At 40.1% G+C, this 18,544-nt stretch overlaps 1 protein-coding gene; it reads left to right on the top strand.

The window, feature by feature from the left end:
- The window catches only part of LOC139312190 (zinc finger protein 91-like), a 162,523-nt gene that overhangs the window by 85,892 nt on the left and 58,087 nt on the right, over positions 1–18,544 (top strand).

Below are 18,544 nucleotides of genomic sequence, written 5' to 3'. Positions count from 1 at the left end.
CAATCACATAGTTTGGTAGTGGAGCACGGATATTCAGCTAGTTGTTATTATAGCCAAAAATGTTTTCCTATTTTTAGAGTTATGATTCATGTATATAGAAATTATTATTTCTGAAATGCCATTGTAAGCATGCAAACATGCAATATACTGGAATCTGGCAAACATCAGAACTCAATTGATATAAATTCTGTCAGATTGATCTTTTTCCCTAATCTTGTTATCGTTTTTATTGCTGTTCCCTTTTGAAGGTAATAATGGGCAGGACCATAAAGAGTCTGGGCGGGAATCATTCCAAGTGTTCAGATATGGAGACGTAATGGAGAAGCCTGAAATGCAAATGAAATTCCAGAGGGAGGAGAGAAATCAGTCAAATAATTGGAATAAGGAAAGCTCATCTTCCATTGAGGCTCAGACGCAGTTTCTTGAGCAACCAAGAAAAATGAAGAAAAAATATATTGGGAAAGGTATAAGACTATCTAAAGACACATTAGATGTAAATGGACAGTATCTGACCGAAGCCAAAGGACAAGATTGTATATACAAAGACAATGGAAAACAATACAATTGGACTTTCACACTTTCTCAAGAAAATGGGTCACTTACATCACATAAAAGTATTCATATGGAAGAGAAGCCGAATAAACCCCTTGAGCATGGAAAAAGCTTCGGTGAAAAAAAGACTCTTACGATTCATAAAAGGATCCACACAGAGGAAAAGCCATTTAAATGCTTGGAGTGTGGAAAGGGCTTCAGCAAGCCGAGTAGTCTTACTTCCCATAAAAGGATCCACACAGGGGAGAAGCCATATAAATGCATGGAGTGTGGAAAGGTCTTTAGTTGCAACAGTAATCTTACTTCCCACAAAAGGATCCACACAGGGGAGAAGCCATATAAATGTATGGATTGTGGAAAGAGCTTCAGAGTACATAGTGATCTTACATCCCATAAAAGGATCCACACAGGCGAGAAACCATATAAATGCACAGAGTGTGGAAAGGACTTCAGAATACATAGTGATCTTACAACCCATAAAAGGATCCATACAGGGGAGAGGCCTTACAAATGCATGGAATGTGGAAAGACTTTTACTCATAACATTCAACTTGCTTCCCATAAAGCGATCCACACGGGGGAGAGGCCTTACAATTGCATGGAATGTGGAAAGACTTTTACTCATAGCAGTCAACTTGCTTCCCATACATGGATCCACACAGGGGAGAAGCCATATAAATGCATGGAGTGTGGAAAGGGCTTCCATGTAAATTCATCCCTTATGAGACATAAGAGGATTCACACGGGGGATAAACCATATAAATGTATGGAATGTGGAAAAGGCTTCAGTGAACTCGGTAATCTTACATCCCATAAAAGGATCCACACGGGGGAGAAGCCATATAAATGCATGGAGTGTGGAAAGGGCTTCAGTGAACACAGTAATCTTATTTCCCATAAAAGGACTCACACAGGAGAGAAGCCATTTAAATGCATGGATTGTGGAAGGGTTTTCAGTCAACGCAGTAGCCTTACCTCCCATAAAAGGATCCATACAGGGGAGAAACCATATAAATGTGTGGAATGTGGAAGGTGCTTTAGTGAATACAGTAATCTTATTTCCCATAAAAGGACACACACAGGAGAAAAGCCTTTTAAATGCATGGATTGTGGAAAATGCTTCAGCCGACCCAGTATGCTTACTTCCCATAAAAGAATCCATAGAGATGTGGAGCCAGTTTCCAAAACAGAGAGAGATTTTGGTGAGAATGTATGCTAATTTAGCAGGTTAAATCTATGGATTTTCCTATTTCATCGACTAAACTCAGAAAGGAAGGATTTTTTGAGTTTGGCCCTCCCAACTGGCAGCCCCAGAGAAGATGGATATATTAATTTAAATGAAAACAATGTGCATGTTTTCATTTTAATCATGAATGATGAATTTTTGAATTTATGTATATATATATATATATATATTTAGAAATAAACTTCTGCTCCCCATGAGCAGCTACTGTCTGCATTTTTAGAGGTGCTGCTTCTATTAAATTTTAACTTTCATATGTAACTTGGGCTTTTTCTTTCTATTTTGCCTTTTACTTTGGATGAGTAGATTTCATGTTAATTGCCAGGTTGAATGCTGTTAAGTCCAATACACTCCATTGATGAACTGCAATTAAAGACTTTTATTGCCTTCAAGATGAGACTTCATCTGAGTTATAACTTTCATCTGATTTATGGCATGGAACGGCAATGGCAAAGTTCAGTCTTTTGTCTTGAAGTGAAGTAGTTTTAGCCATTTTAGGCTTTTTGATTATTTATTGAAAATGTGAGATCAGTTATTGTTTATTTATTGAAAAGGCTACATTTATTGTAATTATTTAATGAAATTGCTATATAATTTTTTAAGAACTTTAGTATTTCATTTCAACATTGCGTAAAGATTATTTAGTTGGTATGCTTTATATTGGACATGAAGTCACTGAAGTTTATTAAGAATCAGAGAACTGTAATGAACTATTTTTAGAACTACTTCGAATAGGTAACAGTAGAAAACAGTGATCTCCTCTCAAAGTTACAATAGAACACATTCAGGTCATCTGCCAGTTGATGATCCTCTTCTGTAAGGCAGGGAGATCTGCTGTTCTTCAGGGTTTTCCATGCATTTGCAGGTTCATTAGCTGAGAACTGATTTTTCAGCTGTTCAGAGTAGGTTCTCTTTCCTACCTTGTCAATAGTTCCTGGCCTGATTATATGGGATCCTATCTCCTTTCCTGTAGGCTTCCTCTTTGGCACGACAAAGGTGCTTGGGCTTTGTCGTAAACCAAAGATGATTGTTGTTATGCATGCACAAGCTCTTGGTAGGCATACAAATGTCCTCAGAAAAGCTAATACATGATGTCACAGTGTCAGTAAATTCATCCAAGCCCACTGAAGCAGCTTCAAGAATACTCCAATCTGTGCAATCAAAGCAAGCGTGTAGCTCTAACTTGGCCTCCTCAGTCCATCTCTTCACTATTCTTACTATAAGCTTTGCAGTTTTGAGTTACTGCCCATAGCTGCACAAGGGAAAGAGCAGTAATCACCTTTTAATGTGGAATAGGAGTGATCCAATATGTTGTTGCCTCTAATGACACAATACTGCATATATATGAACAACTCGTGAGTGAGGTGGCTCTGTTAAAATCTGCTAAGACAATTAAGTAGGGAGTCTGGATATTTCCGTTCTCTACAAAGTACTGTATCTGGTCACCTGGAATCTACAGTGCGGTGCTTGTGCAAACTTGGTGTGGTATATAAGCCCCAACCAAAATAAATGAAAACTCTTGCAGAGCATTAAATGGTTTACAGCTAATGAATAATGTTAATAATTACTGTGTTTCCCTGAAAATAAGACCTGGTCTTATAGTTTTGCCCCCCACCCCCAAAGATGCATTAGGACTTATTTTCTCGGAAACACGGGCAACACAGGCAAGCCAAGAGTTGGTGGGACAGATTGACACCCGATTGTCATACTCAGTGTGTATGTCCTGCTATTTGCCACGGGAAACTGAGTGTTATTACCAGCATCCATTTGATGGTCTATTTCAAACAGGCATTAATTAAGTGTAACTTTCCATGTTCATCACCAAATGACAGTAAGCAATTGAGGGTAAATTTTGGGAGAAAGCTCCTTCTAAACTGTTTCTGTCTTCTAATCTTATAGTTATAGGGATCTATAGAGACAAGTATCAGATTCAATCACTAGAATAATAATTTCCCATATTCTAGTTTCCATCTTCAACATTCCAGTATATAGTGAAGCATTAGAAACACAATGAGGGACTTGGAAAATTGCCCTTAAAAATTTAGATTGGACCAAAAACTTGAAGTTCCTATGGCATATAAGGGGATTGGGTCTAAATTGTGTGCCGTATAGTAATTGAGCCAAAGGCTCAGCCACAAAACAGCTTAGTTGCTGCAGGTATATATTAACTTGTGGAATAAAGAAATCTTAAAAATACTTAATAATTTAGATGAGGGGATAAAAGGGAATATATCGAATTTGCCTACAATACCAGGCTAGGGGAATAGCCAATATCTTTAGAAGATAGGCTCAAGATCCAGAAGGTTCTTGACAGACTGAAATAGTGGTCTCTGTCCAATAAATTGCAGTTCATTGGTGAGAAAAGTAAGGTTTTACGCTTACCGTGTTTCCCCGAAAATAAGACCCTGTCTTATATTTTTTTAAACCCCGAAATAAGTGCTTGACACTTATTGGGACGCATGGAGGAAAGACCTGGCACTTATTGGGACGCATGGAGGAAATCAGAGGAAATGGCGGATACCGGCTGCGCATGTGTTTAAATATTTTTGGGGAGGGCTTATTTTCAGAGGGGGCTTATTTTAGCACGTGCTCAAAAGCCCGATTGGGCTTATTACCAGGGGATGTCTTATTTTCGGGGAAACAGGGTAGGTAAGAAAAAACAAATACACTAGGACATAATAGGTGTATCTGGCTCAACAGAAGAGAGATCTAAGAGCCCTATAGACAATTATTTAAATATGAGCCAGCAGTGTGCTGCAGCTGCTAAAAGAGCCAATGCAGTCCTAGGATGCATCAATAGAGGGATAGTATCAAGATCACATAAAGTGTTAGTCCAGCTTTCTCCTGCACTGCTAAGACTACATTTGGAACACTGCATCTAGTTACGGTCACCATGATACGAAAAAGATGTTGAAACTCTAGAAAGAGTGCAGAGAAGAACAACAAAGATGGTTAGGGGACAGGAGGCTAAAACATATGAAGAGAAGTTGCAGGAATTGGGCAGATCTACTCTAATGAAGAAAAGGGATGAGGAGCTGTCACAGAGAAGATGAATTCAACCTATTCTCCAACGAACCTCTGACTGGATAAAAAGGAATGGATGAAAATCTATCAGAGAGATATCCAGCCTAGAATGAGGAGAAATTTCCTGACAGAACAATTAACTAGTGGAACAATTTGTCTCCAGAAGTTATGGGTGCCCCATCCTGGCAGGTTTTCAAGAAGAGATTTGACAGGCATTTGTCTGCGATGGTGTAAGACCTCCGAGGTCCCTTCCAAGTATGTTACTCTGGAGTCTGTATTTTGAATCTTTTGAGTAAGAAGAATGGTACTTCTTGTCTGTTCTTTTGCCCCCTCTATGAAGGGATGAAGCTTTCTATAGAACCCTTCCTAAAAGTGGAAGGCTGCACATGGGTGTGGCACTGTCAGAAGAAATCGGATTCTTTATCAGGAAGGAAACGACAGCCTCCTTCCTCCTGGGCTCCGATGGAAAATGCACCGTTTCCATCACTTGCATGAGAACCTTCCTTGCACACAGAATCCACCAGGTGAGTCCCTCAGAAAAGAGAAGCGGACGCCGTGCGATTCACCATTCGGCCACCGGAGGGCGAACGCCAGAGGTGATTTAGCATAGGAGAATGAGAGGGAAGTGACCTCACTGGATCTGACGCGACACTCCGTCTCTTTTGCACCCTTTGAGCTTCTCTGGGGGTTTAAGTGGGTAAGTGGCGGGTGTGAGTGTGTGTGTGTGTATGTATGTGTATGTGTCTCCGCGTGCAATGTGGGGGGTTGGGGTGGGGTGGGGTGCAGAGGTGCTCGTGCTAGAGAAGGAAGGGGCAGAAGCCAAGTCCCCATGCAGGTTCAATCTCTTGAGTCCTGGTGTGGGAGATCCCGGATCCCATGTTCCCCTGCCGCCCCTCTCCACGCAGGTGGCAGGCAGAGGGAAGCGGTGCTCAGGACGAGCCGCGTTGCCCCAGGAACAAATCCCCAGAGAGGAGGGAGGGTCCTGGGGAATCCTTCACCCCCCATAGCCTGGAGAAAGCTCCGAGGTCGGAGATGGGGAGAGCTTGGAGGGCAGAAATGGAGCAGGAAAGAAGAACATGGTTGCAAGGGAGGAACTGGAGGAGATGGTGCCCGCCTTCTCCTTCTGTGCTGGAGGAGACTAAAATAGGGTTGGATCCTCCGGAGTTCAATTTCTCTTAGGAGGGTGAGTGAACCAGGACATCCCCAACCCCGGTGTCTCATGTGAACGGTTGCTTAGCCTGTCTGTATTCTGGGTATTTTTGTCAACCTACCTGGATGCAATTGTGTGATTGGCTCTAAAAATGCAAACCCTGCATTTCTGCTTTGCCAAAAATGCAGGGTTTGCATTTTTAGAGCCAGATCACTTTTTGGCAAAGCAGGTCACCTTTTGGCATTTCATTTTTTTTTTTCAAGTGAACTTTCATGTTTTGTTCACCTGTTGGAGTTTGTCTAAACCCCCTTGCAGGTAAATGCAGATTTAAATTTATTATAAAGCAAGCCCTACTTTCTGAGAAAAAAGCAATTGAAAATGATGCAAAATGCATTTATTCAGTGTTCCATGTCCATAACAGATGCAAGTCCTAAAGTTTGTATAAGGATTCATGCACAAGGATTAAGTGCTCAATGCCATTGTAATCCTGTACTAACTCAGAAAAATACTTCTTTCATTTTGGAATGTGGGTTCTTCACAGTTAAATCCACCGCTTTCTCATTAATCTCAGATATACCATAGAAATTGGGGAATCCATTTGTAACACCCTCTGCTGGAGGCAAAAAATTGGACAGAGATGGCTGAAAGACTTGCTTGACCTGTAGCTACAGGAATGGTACTATGAATAGAAAGATGTTTGGAGATCCACAAGATTCCCTGGACCCATTTGGAGTTACACTACAGGACAGAGAAAGAATGAAAAGCCAATATTTAGCAAGTGGGGGAAATGGAAAAGGCCCTTCTGGTGTTCACCCTGGGAGCTATGGGGAGATCTGTGCAAGAACTGGACAGAAGAGCCTGGAGGAGAAAAACACCCTTTCAAAAATTCAGCCCTGGAACTTCAGGAGCTTCCAATACAAGGAGGATGAAGGTCCCCGAGGACTTTGCAGCCGGCTCCATTCCTTTTGTAGTCAATGGTTGAGACCAGAAAAGCACACAAAAGTGCAGATGCTGGACCTGGTTGTTTTGGAGAAGTTCCTGGCGCTTCTGCCCCTGCAGATGGAGAGCTGGGTACGAGAGTGTGGAGCAGAGACCAGCTCCCAGGCGGTGGCCCTGGTGGAAGGCTTCCTCCTGAGCCAGGCGGAGGAGAAGAAGGAGCAGGTTGAGTTGCAGGTGAGAGACTTTTATTTGGGAGCTCAGAATTGATGAAATCTAATAGACTAAATCTGTGTTTGAATTCTTAATCCTTGTTTACACAGAATTCTTTGGCATTCATTATATGCGGAGATACTCTAATAATTCTTGTAGGACATTGTTTTGTTATTAGTGATAGTTGTTCTTTTCCAATTTCCAACCTTACTGATGGATTCTGGAACTTCAAAATGGCGTTTACAGAAGAAGAATCTTGATGTGTATTGTCCATTCATTCTTCTTGTTTTCTGCCTACTTTTTCAAGTCCTTCATGATGGAGATCAGAGATCCTGAGGGAAGGGGGCATCCATCAGATTCATCTCTCAAAATGTTTTGCACGAGGATCTCTCAGGATGATCCAAATCAAGACATAACCAGAGGTAACATAAGACTCTCCCATTCCCCAAAGAGATCTCAGCTGTCTCATCTTCTGTATGTCTTCTCTTCTCTACAACACCACCTCCTACGTTATGAATTATGCAGTTTAAACTTCTGTCTCCCTCACAGGGATGAATAGAAGGAAGGTGGCCCTTCCTGAATTTGGAACTGAAACAGTAGTAGAAACTCCAATTCAGGTAAGAAGAGGAAATTTATGCATTAGAATTGTATTTTCCTTTTCCTTCAAAAAGTCAAGGTGGTGTACATAATACTGTCCCCTTTGATTAATCTTTTTAAGACCAGTACATTTAAAAAGTGCTACTTGTTGCCAATTATTATTACAATAATTGTAACTATGCTGCCGTGTTGTCTGCAAAAATAAGGCCTATCTCGAAAATAAGCCCTAGCTTGATTTTACACGTACATCTAATATAAGCCCTACCCCCAAAATAAACCCTAGTTAGGATGCCACCCACTCCTTTGTGCCTGGTTGCATGAGGTGGCGTGTGGCGCATTGGTAAAAATCAAGCTAGGGCAGAGATGGGGGTGATGGAGCTGTCCCACATGCCCTGCACTCGCTTACCTTAGGACAGTTGCAGCCAGGCCTCCCTCGCCCTGACACCTGCCTTGCCCTTCCAAGCCACTTCTATGGCCGCTCGCTGCCGCTTGTGCACCTCACCCCCGACCTCCATTTCACCATCAGGGGACTTCAGGAAAGGCAAAACAGACTGGAGGAACACCGTGCATGTTAATCTGGATCTCATTTCTCACATTCAGAGGCCTTTCCTGAAGGCCTCTGACAGCGAAACGGAGGCTGGGGGTGACCCACGCAAGTGGCAGTGAGTGGCAGCAGAAGAATTCAGCCGGCAGCGGCCACACAGTGCTGCCACTGCGAGGTGCCGCCGTCATGAGGTGAGACTGGAAAAGACATCCCCCAGAAATAAGACCTAACCCTGTTTCCCCCAAAATAAGATATCTCCTGATAATAAGCCCAATCGGGCTTTTGAGTGCATGGCAATAAGGCCAAGTGCTTATTTCAAGGTTCAAAAAAAATATAAGACAGGGTCTTATTTTTGGGAAAACACCGTAATTACTCTAACCCCTTTTCAAATAATCCTTCATGTTGCCCATTATTTTTCTAATTCTTTGAGTTGGATTGGTCAAGGATGCTCAAAAATAACTGAATATTAACACTGGCAAATTACCATTTTTAAAAAATGCTTTGTTTACAATCTGATAAAACTAAGTGGAGCAGATTAAAAGATAAAAATATTAAAATCCAATGCAAGTTAATAGAAATTATCAAAGTAAAAATTGTTCTGAAAAAGCACATAATCAAGGCACTTTCGGCTTGCAAAGTAAATTCTAATGCCTTGATTTGTGCCTGAATGTAGAGGCCAAACAATCCAGCCTCGCAAAAGCTAAAAATGTCCTTCTTGGGAAATTTCTTTCACTTTGTTATCTTCCATTCAGTCGATATCTCAGACTAGAAACAACTTACTTAACAATCCGAGAAGCAGAAGCCAAATCCCTAGCTGAGTTCTCCCAGCACTTTCATGAAGGGTTGAGGATAGACAGGACTGCAGCTTCTTGGTATACCATGAGCTATTTACTAAACGCCACATAAAATCCTCCACACACATTTCCTTCTGGAAACATAGGAAGGGTTGGAGTTATTGATATGTGTGGTTTCCAAGGCCCATCTGCCAGTTGATTCTCTCCAGGAGTCGTCTAATGGTGGACGAATGAATGGCGGATTGATTGATCCAAAGGAAATTGGGGTTATTTTCATTGAAAGGCTCTGACAGTCCTGGAGAATCAATAAAATTAATAAAAACCTACCCCAAACAATCCTTTAATCCAAAACTTTTCTCTGTCTGTTTTCTCACATAAAATCTTGAATGCTATTGAGCAGAGACGTTTGCCTTGGTGTATAGCTTTGCTTTCAAAATTTATAAAAATAGGACTCATTTTTCCTTGTCAGGAGGGCCTTGTCTCCTTCGAGGAGGTAGCTGTGTATTTCTCTGAGGAGGAATGGTCTGTGCTGGATCCTGACCAAAAAGCTCTGCATTGGGAAGTCATGCTGGAAAATTACAGGAATGTGGCCTCTCTTGGTAAGGGTTTCCTTTTGTCCAATCGGAGAGTTCAGGAAGACATTTTATTTCTGATTATTATTAATTATTATTATAACCAAAAATGTTTTGCTATTTTCAGAGTTATGATTCATGTATATAGAAATTATTATTTATGTCATGCCATTGTAAATATGCAAACATGCAATACATTGTAATCTGGCAAATATCAAAAGGCAATTGATATAAATTCTGACAGATTGATCTTTTTCCCTAACCTTGCTATTGTTTTTATTGCTCTTCCCTTTTGAAGGTGATAATGGGCAGGACCATAAAGAGTCTAGGGAATCATTCCAAGTGTTCAGATATGGAAATGTAACGGAGAAGCCTGAAATGCAAATGAAATTCCAGAGGCAGGAGAGAAATCAGCCAAATAATTGGAATAAGGAAAGCTCATCTTCCATTGAGGCTCAGACGCAGTTTCTTGAGCAATCAAGAAAAATGAAGAAAAAATATATTGGGAAAGGTATAAGACTATCTAAAGACACATTAGATGTAAATGGACAGTATCTGACCCAAGCCAAAGGACAAGATTGTATATACAAAGACAATGGAAAACAATACAATTGGACTTTCACACTTTCTCAAGAAAATGGGTCTCTTACATCACATAAAAGTATTCATATGGGAGAGAAGCCGAATAAATCCCTCGAGCATGGAAAAAGCTTCAGTGAAAACAAGACTCTTACGATTCATAAAAGGATCCACACACAGGAAAAGCCATTTAAATGCTTGGAGTGTGGAAAGGGCTTCAGCAAGCCCAGTAGTCTTACTTCTCATAAAAGGATCCACACAGGGGAGAAGCCATATAAATGCTTGGAGTGTGGAAAGGGCTTTAGGTGCAACAGTAATCTTACTTCCCATAAAAGGATCCACACAGGGGAGAAGCCATATAAATGCATGGATTGTGGAAAGGGCTTTAGGTGCAACAGTAATCTTACTTCCCATAAAAGGATTCACACAGGGGAGAGGCCATATAAATGCATGGAGTGTGGAAAGGACTTTACTTGCAACAGTGGTCTTACTTCCCATAAAAGGATTCACACAGGGGAGAAGCCATATAAATGCATGGAGTGTGGAAAGGACTTCAGAGTACATAGTGATCTTACTTCCCACAAAAGGATCCACACGGGGGAGAGGCCATATAAATGTATGGAGTGTGGAAAGGACTTTAGTTGCAACAGTAGTCTTACATCCCATAAAAGGATCCACACAGGGGAGAAGCCATATAAATGCATGGAGTGTGGAAAGGACTTTAGTTGCAAGAGTACTCTTACATCCCATAAAAGGATCCACACGGGGGAGAGGCCTTACAATTGCATGGAATGTGGAAAGACTTTTACTCACAGCAGTCAACTTGCTTCCCATACATGGATCCATAGAGGGGAGAAGCCATATAAATGCATGGAGTGTGGAAAGGGCTTCTATGTAACTTCATCCCTTATGACACATAAGAGGATTCACACGGGGGATAAACCATATAAATGTATGGAATGTGGAAAAGGCTTCAATAAACTCGGTAATCTTACATCCCATAAAAGGATCCACACGGGGGAGAAGCCATATAAATGCATGGAGTGTGGAAAGGGCTTCAGTGAACGCAGTAGCCTTATTTACCATAAAAGGATCCACACAGGAGAAAAGCCATTTAAATGCATGGATTGTGGAAAGTGCTTCAGCCGACCCAGTAAGCTTACTTCCCATAGGAGGATCCATACAGGGGAGAAGCCATATAAATGTGTGGAATGTGGAAGGTGCTTTAGTGAATATCGTAATTTTATTTTCCATAAAATGATACACACAGGAGAAAAGCCATATAAATGCATGGATTGTGGAAAATGCTTCAGCCGACCCAGTAAACTTACTTCCCATAAAAGGATCCATAGAGATGTGGAGCTAATTTCTAAAACAGAGAGAGATTTCAGTGAGAATATGCTAATTTAGCAGGTTAAATCTATGGATTTTCCTATTTCATCGACTGAACTCAGAAAGGAAGCTGTTTTTGGCCCTTCCAACTGGCAGCCCCAGAGAGATGGATATATTAATTTAAATGAAAACAATGTGCATGTTTTCATTTTAATCATGAATGATGAATTTTTGAATTATGTATATATTTAATTTTTTTTTTAGATATAAACTTCTGCTCCACATGAGTGACCACTGTCTGCTTTTTTAGAGGTGCTGTTTCTGCTATTACATTTTAACTTTCATGTGTAACTTTGTCTCTCTATTTTTTGCTTTTTACTTTGGATTAGATTACATGTTAATTGCCAGGTTGAATGCTGTTAAATCCAATGCATTCCATTAATGAACTGCAATTAAAGACTTTTATTGCCTTCAAGATGAGACTTCATCTGAGTTATTACTTTCATCTGATTTATGGCATGGAACGGCAATGGCAAAGTTCAGTCTTTTGTCTTGAAGTGAAGTAATTTTAGCCATTTTAGGCTTTTTCACTATTGAAAAGGTTAGATGAGTTATTGGTTTTTTGTTTTTGTTTTTGTTTTGCTTTAATTTATATGCCGCCCTTCTTCGGAGACTCAGGGCGGCTTACAATGCGTTAAGCAATAGCCTTCATACTTTTGTATATTTATACAAAGTCAGCTTATTGCCCCCACAATCTGGGTCCTCATTTTACCTACCTTTGAAAGGATGGAAGGCTGAGTCAACCTTGAGCCTGGTGAAATTTGAACTTGCAGTAATTGCAAGCAGCAGATGTTAATAACAGTGCTTTAGTACACTGTACTATCAGGCTCTTCTTATAAATAAAGGTTATTTATTGAAAAGGCTACTTTATTGTAATTCTTTGTTGAAATTGCTATCTAAATTTTGAAGAACTTTAGTATTCCATTCCATTTTCCTTATATGTACTGTTCCTTAATTCAAGAAGAGGAAAATTTCCTGTCTTTTTTTCCTTTCCTACTCCTTTCATTATGGGAACAGCAATTTTGATGTAAGAAATTGTTGTTTGGGAAGCCTTTGAAATCTTTTTGAGATTGTACATTACTTAAAAGTTATTTATTTGGTATGCTGTATATTAGCCATGAAGTCACTGAAGTTTATTAAGAATCAGAACTCTAATCAAATATTTTTAGAACTGCATATCAAGCAAAATAGAGAAAGGGGGAGGGGAAAGAAGAAGGAAGGAGAGGAAGAAAGAAAGAGAGAAAGAAAGAAAGAAAGAAAGAAAGAAAGAAAGAAAGAAAGAAAGAAAGAAAGAAAGAAAGAAAGGAAGGGAGAAAGGAAGGTAAGAGAAACAGGATTTAATGTCCAACTTTTTATGGAGAGTTTTGAGTAGAAAATGCTCTTGAATTTACAAACCATAAAAAATGTTTGATAAATAATGCAATGGTTAAAAATTTAAATGAAAGACTGCACCAAAAACCTGAAGAATTTGCCACAGGGTTAAACCGAATGAAGGAAGATGTCATAAATATGCATATAAAAACAGAAAATTAGATATGCAAATAGCAGCAACAGAAGGTAATTTATTACTATTGGATTTGAAGGAGTAAGAATTTTATTTGAGAATCGGGATTGCCAAAAATGTGGAAAAAGGCACTAACATAAAATATTTAATTAATTATAATAAGACCACTTCTTAAGATTTCTTAAGTTTAAAAAATACTACCTGAGGATGAACATGGAAGATGAACATACTAAGGATAGTATGGTAAAATGGGAGAAAAACCTTGGTTATAAATGGGAAAATATGTGGACTAATCATTTAAACTTAAAGTTTAATTTGAACTACAGTTTGAAAGAAAACTTTTATAAGATGATGTATTGATGGTATTTAACTCCAGATATATTGGCAAGAATACGTAATGGAACTTCCAACAAATGTTGGAAATGTAAGGTACATTTTATCTCATGAGGTGGACTTATAAACATGCCAAATCATATTGGATAAATATAATAATGGTTATGCAGAAAATACCCAAAACTCAAATATTAATGAAAGATGGTGACAATGAACGGCAGCTTTGAGCTTGGCTCTCCTTTTTACTCTCTATTGTTACTCTTTTTTAAATAGTCTTTCTACTTTTCTATCAGTTTTTAACTTTTAACTTTAAAAAGTTGTAATTTCACCACTTGAGAGGTTCAGTTTTTACTCCAGCTTTTTACTTCAGCTACCGTGTTTCCCCGAAAATAAGACCCTGTCTTATATTGTTTTGAACCCTGAAATAAGCGCTTGGCCTTATTTTTGGGGATGTCTTATTATTTTGGGGCGTGTAGAGCAAGACTGGGCTCCTCTTGCCGTCTTACCTGATTTCCAGCTCTGTCTCCCTAAACCTAGCCAGAGGAAATGGCGGGGACCGGCTGAGCATGCATTTAAATATTTTTGGGGAGGGCTGATTTTTGGGGAGCTTAGTTTAGCGCATGCACTCAAAAGCCCAATTGGGCTTATTATCAGGGGATGTCTTATTTTAGGGGACACGGGGTAGTAAAGCATTTAGTGAATGAGTGGTAAGTTTTCCCTACTAAGCAAGCGAAACCAGCTAAACATGGCTGCGACAACACCCAGACATCCCAAGATAAAAGACTTTTTTCAAATGAAACCTGAAGCCTCATCACCATCTCAAATGAGACCAATGACTGTTGTATCATCTGCAAATTTCAGAAGTTTAACAGAGGGTTCCCCTGAGGTGCAGTCATTGGTACAGAGGGAGAAGAGCAACAGAGAGAGTACATAGCCCTGAGGGGCACCTATGCTAATTGCCCAGGTACTAGATGTAATTTTCCCAAACTACACCTGTTGCTTCCTATCTATCAAAAAGCTGACTATCCACTTACAAGTATGAACAGGCATAGTGAGCTGAAACAGTTTAGAGCAGGGGTGTCAAACTCGATCTCACTGAGGGCCGCATAAGGGTTATGTTTGACCTCAGAGGGCTGGGGACAGGCGTGGGGCATGCCCGGGATGTGTGGCCATGGTAGGCACAGCCAGGGGTATGGCCATGGTGGACATGACATGGGACTTGTGTTGGGGGCACCTGTGGTGGCCAAGTGCTAAGGCAGGACTTCTCTGAGACCCTCCCTCACTTTCATTATAGTCTTCCTTTTCTTCTTCTTTTTATTTATAATTTTATTTAAGATTTTTTCTTTAACATTCCAAAGTGCTTGGTGAACAGTGTAATGTCTGGGTCAATATACTTTGCACACAATTCTAATAATGATAGTACCATTTAAAATATACATAATCATAATCTTTCAACTTTCAAAATTTGTGTATACATAGTAAATATAATATGTTCGATTATATTTCAGTATACATTATACTATTTTCCCAATTTCTACTTTCTACTTCTTTTTTCTAGCACTTAATACAATAACCATCATGTTAAAAAATATTCTATATCTATCCGTCATCTCTTCCCCTTTTTAGAATTTCAACTCTTACTAACTTTTTGGTGAATCTTTCATGCTACTCCTCTGATATCTTGTAACTCCTTTTGTCATGTTTATTTAATCTAAATGTTTCATCTGCACAACATCTATCTCTTGCTGCTGGATCTCTAGTGCACTCATTCGCTCTTCCCCCATCATTTTTAGGAGACTTTTCTCTTTATTCTCTTTTATATTTTGAATTCTTAAGGGATATTCTCTCTGTTCCGTGTTAGAAATTATTGCTATCTCTTCCATATCTTTGTCTTCCTGTATCATTTTTGGATTTATCTCCTCTATTCTTCTCTCAGGTCTTTCTAATTTCTCCTCTATTTTCTGAATTTTTTGTTCATTTTTTATTGTCAATTGTTGGGGGTTTTCTAGTCTCACACTTCTATCCTGCATCAATTCCATCATTTCCCTATGATTCCTTGTTATAGCTTCCTTAATACATTGAAACATCAATATTTCTTTATAAACTGCATTTGTTTCCCCCTGTTGAAACATTTTGTGATTATATAATAAACTAATCACTGCTCAATATTCCACCAAAATTCCAATATCCCAATGTTCAGAAACATGAAAAATGCCACAGTCCCGTAACTGTGCCTTAAAATCCCCTAAATTTATAGTCCTTAAAATTTTCCAATTTGCACCCTCTAAGTTTTCCAAATTTTTAAGTCTTGTTAATTTTTCTTCTTTTGCCTCATAGAATGTTCTGTCAAATGATCTTGATAATCCAAATTGGCCCATCAAATTTCTCCAAATGCCTTTATTCCATAAAGTCAGATATTCAGTTACAAGGATGTTTTATGTTAATTGTAATCCACCTTTCCTTAGAAATCTTCAAAAGGCTCATGAATACTTCCAAGCAGCCAAGATGCCAGTAGATATGGAACCAAAATAAAAAGGCCTTCCAGGTGTTGTTTGTCTTTCACTATTTTCCCCCCATACTATTTTTCACTATTTTCACAATAGAATACCTTATGCCACCAGGCTTGAAATTTTGGGCTTGGACAACCTAGAACTACGCTGCCTACAGTCTGACCTAAGCGTAGTACACAAAATTGTCTGCTGCAATGTCCTACCTGTCAATGAGTTCTTCAGCTTCAACCGCAATAATGCATGGGCAAACAATAGATACAAACTCAAGGTAAACCGCTCCAAACTTGATTGCAGAAAATATGACTTCAGCAACAGAGTGGTCAATGCCTGGAATGCACTACCTGACTCTGTTGTTACATCCTCAAACCCCCAAAACTTTAACCTTAAACTGTCTACCATGGACCTCACCCCATTCCTAAGAGGTCTGTAGGGGGCGTGCATAAGCACATCAACATGCTGACTGTCCCCATTTATTCATATACATTTCCTGTATTCATAATCATGTTTATGTTTATACTTATATCTGTTATCTTATACATGTTTGACAAAATAAATAAATGAATGAATAAATAAATTTTCTTTCTCCTCTATGTTATTCTTGTATTATCAAATAATTCTTTCCAGGGTTATTCCCACCATGTACAGTACTAATATAATATCTTTAACCAGTAGGTAGCACCCTTGTTCTAAGATTTATTTTTTAAATTTATTTTAATTAATTAATTAATTTTGTCAAGCACATATAAGATAACAGGTAAAAGTATAAACATGACTTGGATATTTATTTATTTATTGGTTCGATTTATATGCCGCCCTTTTCTGGAGACTCAGGGCGGCTTACAATGCATTAAGCAATAGCCTTCATACTTTTGTATATACCTGCTTAGTAGGGCTTTCGGGGGGCCCCCTAAGCGGTGTTCTTTTTTATACAAAGTCAGCTTATTGCCCCCACAAACCGGGTCCTCATTTTACCTACCTCGAAAGGATGGAAGGCTGAGTCAAACTGGAGCCTGGTGAGATTTGAACTTGCAGTAATTGCAGGCAGCTGGTGTTACTTAACAGTGCTTTAGTCTGCTGCGCCTCCAAGGATACATGAAAAGAGTAAGTAAAAAAAGAATATTAGGAGAGGGACGGTAGGCACGCTGGTGCACTTATGCACGCCCCTTACAGACCTCTTTGGAATGGGGTTAGGTCAACAGTAGACAGTTTAAGGTTAAACACAGCAAAAATAAAACAGCTGTGTGTCAAAGAGAAAGAGGGGGAAATAAAAATAAAGCAAAATTCCTCTTTCTTTGTTAACGATTCTTCCAGTAATCAAACAGTATTATCCACAAATTAAATCACTTTTCACGCTACTACCAGTTCCAGTCCAGTCTTTCTCTATTTTAAAGCTTCAGTCTTCCACACCGTGCGATTCATCATTCCGCCACTGGAGGGCGAAGGCCAGAGGAGATTTGCCATAGGAGAATGGGAGGGAAGTGAGCTCACTAGCTCTGACGCCACACTCAGTCTCTTATTTAACCCTTTGAGCTTCGCAGGAGGTTTAAATGGGTGCTGGAAAGTCTTGAAGGGAGGAGAACTAGAGGTGGGCAGGGTAAATGGTGGTTGTGAGTGTGTGTGTGTGCCTGTCTACACGTGCAAATCGCGGGGGTGGGGTGGGCAGAGGTTGCTCGTGCTAGAGAAGGAAGGGACATAAGGCAAGTCCCCATGCGGGTTCAATCTTTTGAGTCCTAGGGTGGGAGAGCTCGGATCCTATGTTCCCCTGCCGACCCTCTGCACGCAGGTGGCAGGCAGAGGGAAGCGGTGCTCAGGACAAGCCGTGTTGCCCCAGGAACAAATCCCCAGAGAGGAGGAAGGGTCGTGGGCAGGGGTGAAATCCAGCAGGTTCTGACAGGTTCTGGAGAACCGGTAGCGGAAATTTTGAGTAGTTTGAAGAATTGGCAAATACCACCTCTGGCTGGCCCCAGAGTGGGGTGGGAATGGATATTTTGCTGTATCCTTCCCCTGCCATGCCCACCAAGCCACGCCCACCAAGCCACACCACACCCACTAAGCCACGCCCACAGAACTGGTAGTAAAAAAATTTGGATTTCACCACTGGTCCTGGGGGAATCCTTAACCCCCCATAGGCTGGAGAAAGCTCCAAGGTCGGAGAGCTTGGAGGGCAAATCTCTAGCAGGAAAGAAGAACATAGTTCCAAGGGAGGCACTGCAGGAGACTGTGCCCGCCTTCTCCTTATGTGCTGCAGGAGTCTAAAATAGGGTTCGATCCTCAGGAGTTCAATTTGTCTTAGGAGGGTGAGTGAACCAGGACATCACCTGCCCTGGTGTCTCATGTGAACTCAGCCTCTGGGGGTGCTTAGCCTGTTTGTCTTTAGGGTATGTTTTGGGAATCTGCCTGTGGGTAATTGTGTGATTTGGCTCTTAAAAAGGAAACCCTGAAGAAAGGGGAGCTGAGGTCATTTATTGGCATTTCATTTTTTTTTTTAAAAAAAAAGAACTTTCATGGTTAGTTAGTTAACTGGTTAGAGTTTGGCATGTTGCATAAACCCTGCTTGTAAGTAAGGTTTTTATGAAGCAAGCCCTAAAAAGAAATGGAAAA

This window comes from Pituophis catenifer, unplaced genomic scaffold (assembly GCF_029215685.1).
Source record: "Pituophis catenifer annectens isolate HBS135680 unplaced genomic scaffold, rPitCat1.0.hap2 SCAF_2, whole genome shotgun sequence".
In the NCBI taxonomy this organism is placed as follows: domain Eukaryota; kingdom Metazoa; phylum Chordata; class Lepidosauria; order Squamata; family Colubridae; genus Pituophis; species Pituophis catenifer.
The sequence above is the reverse complement of the archived record's forward strand: the minus strand, read 5'-3'. Positions and strand labels throughout refer to the sequence as shown.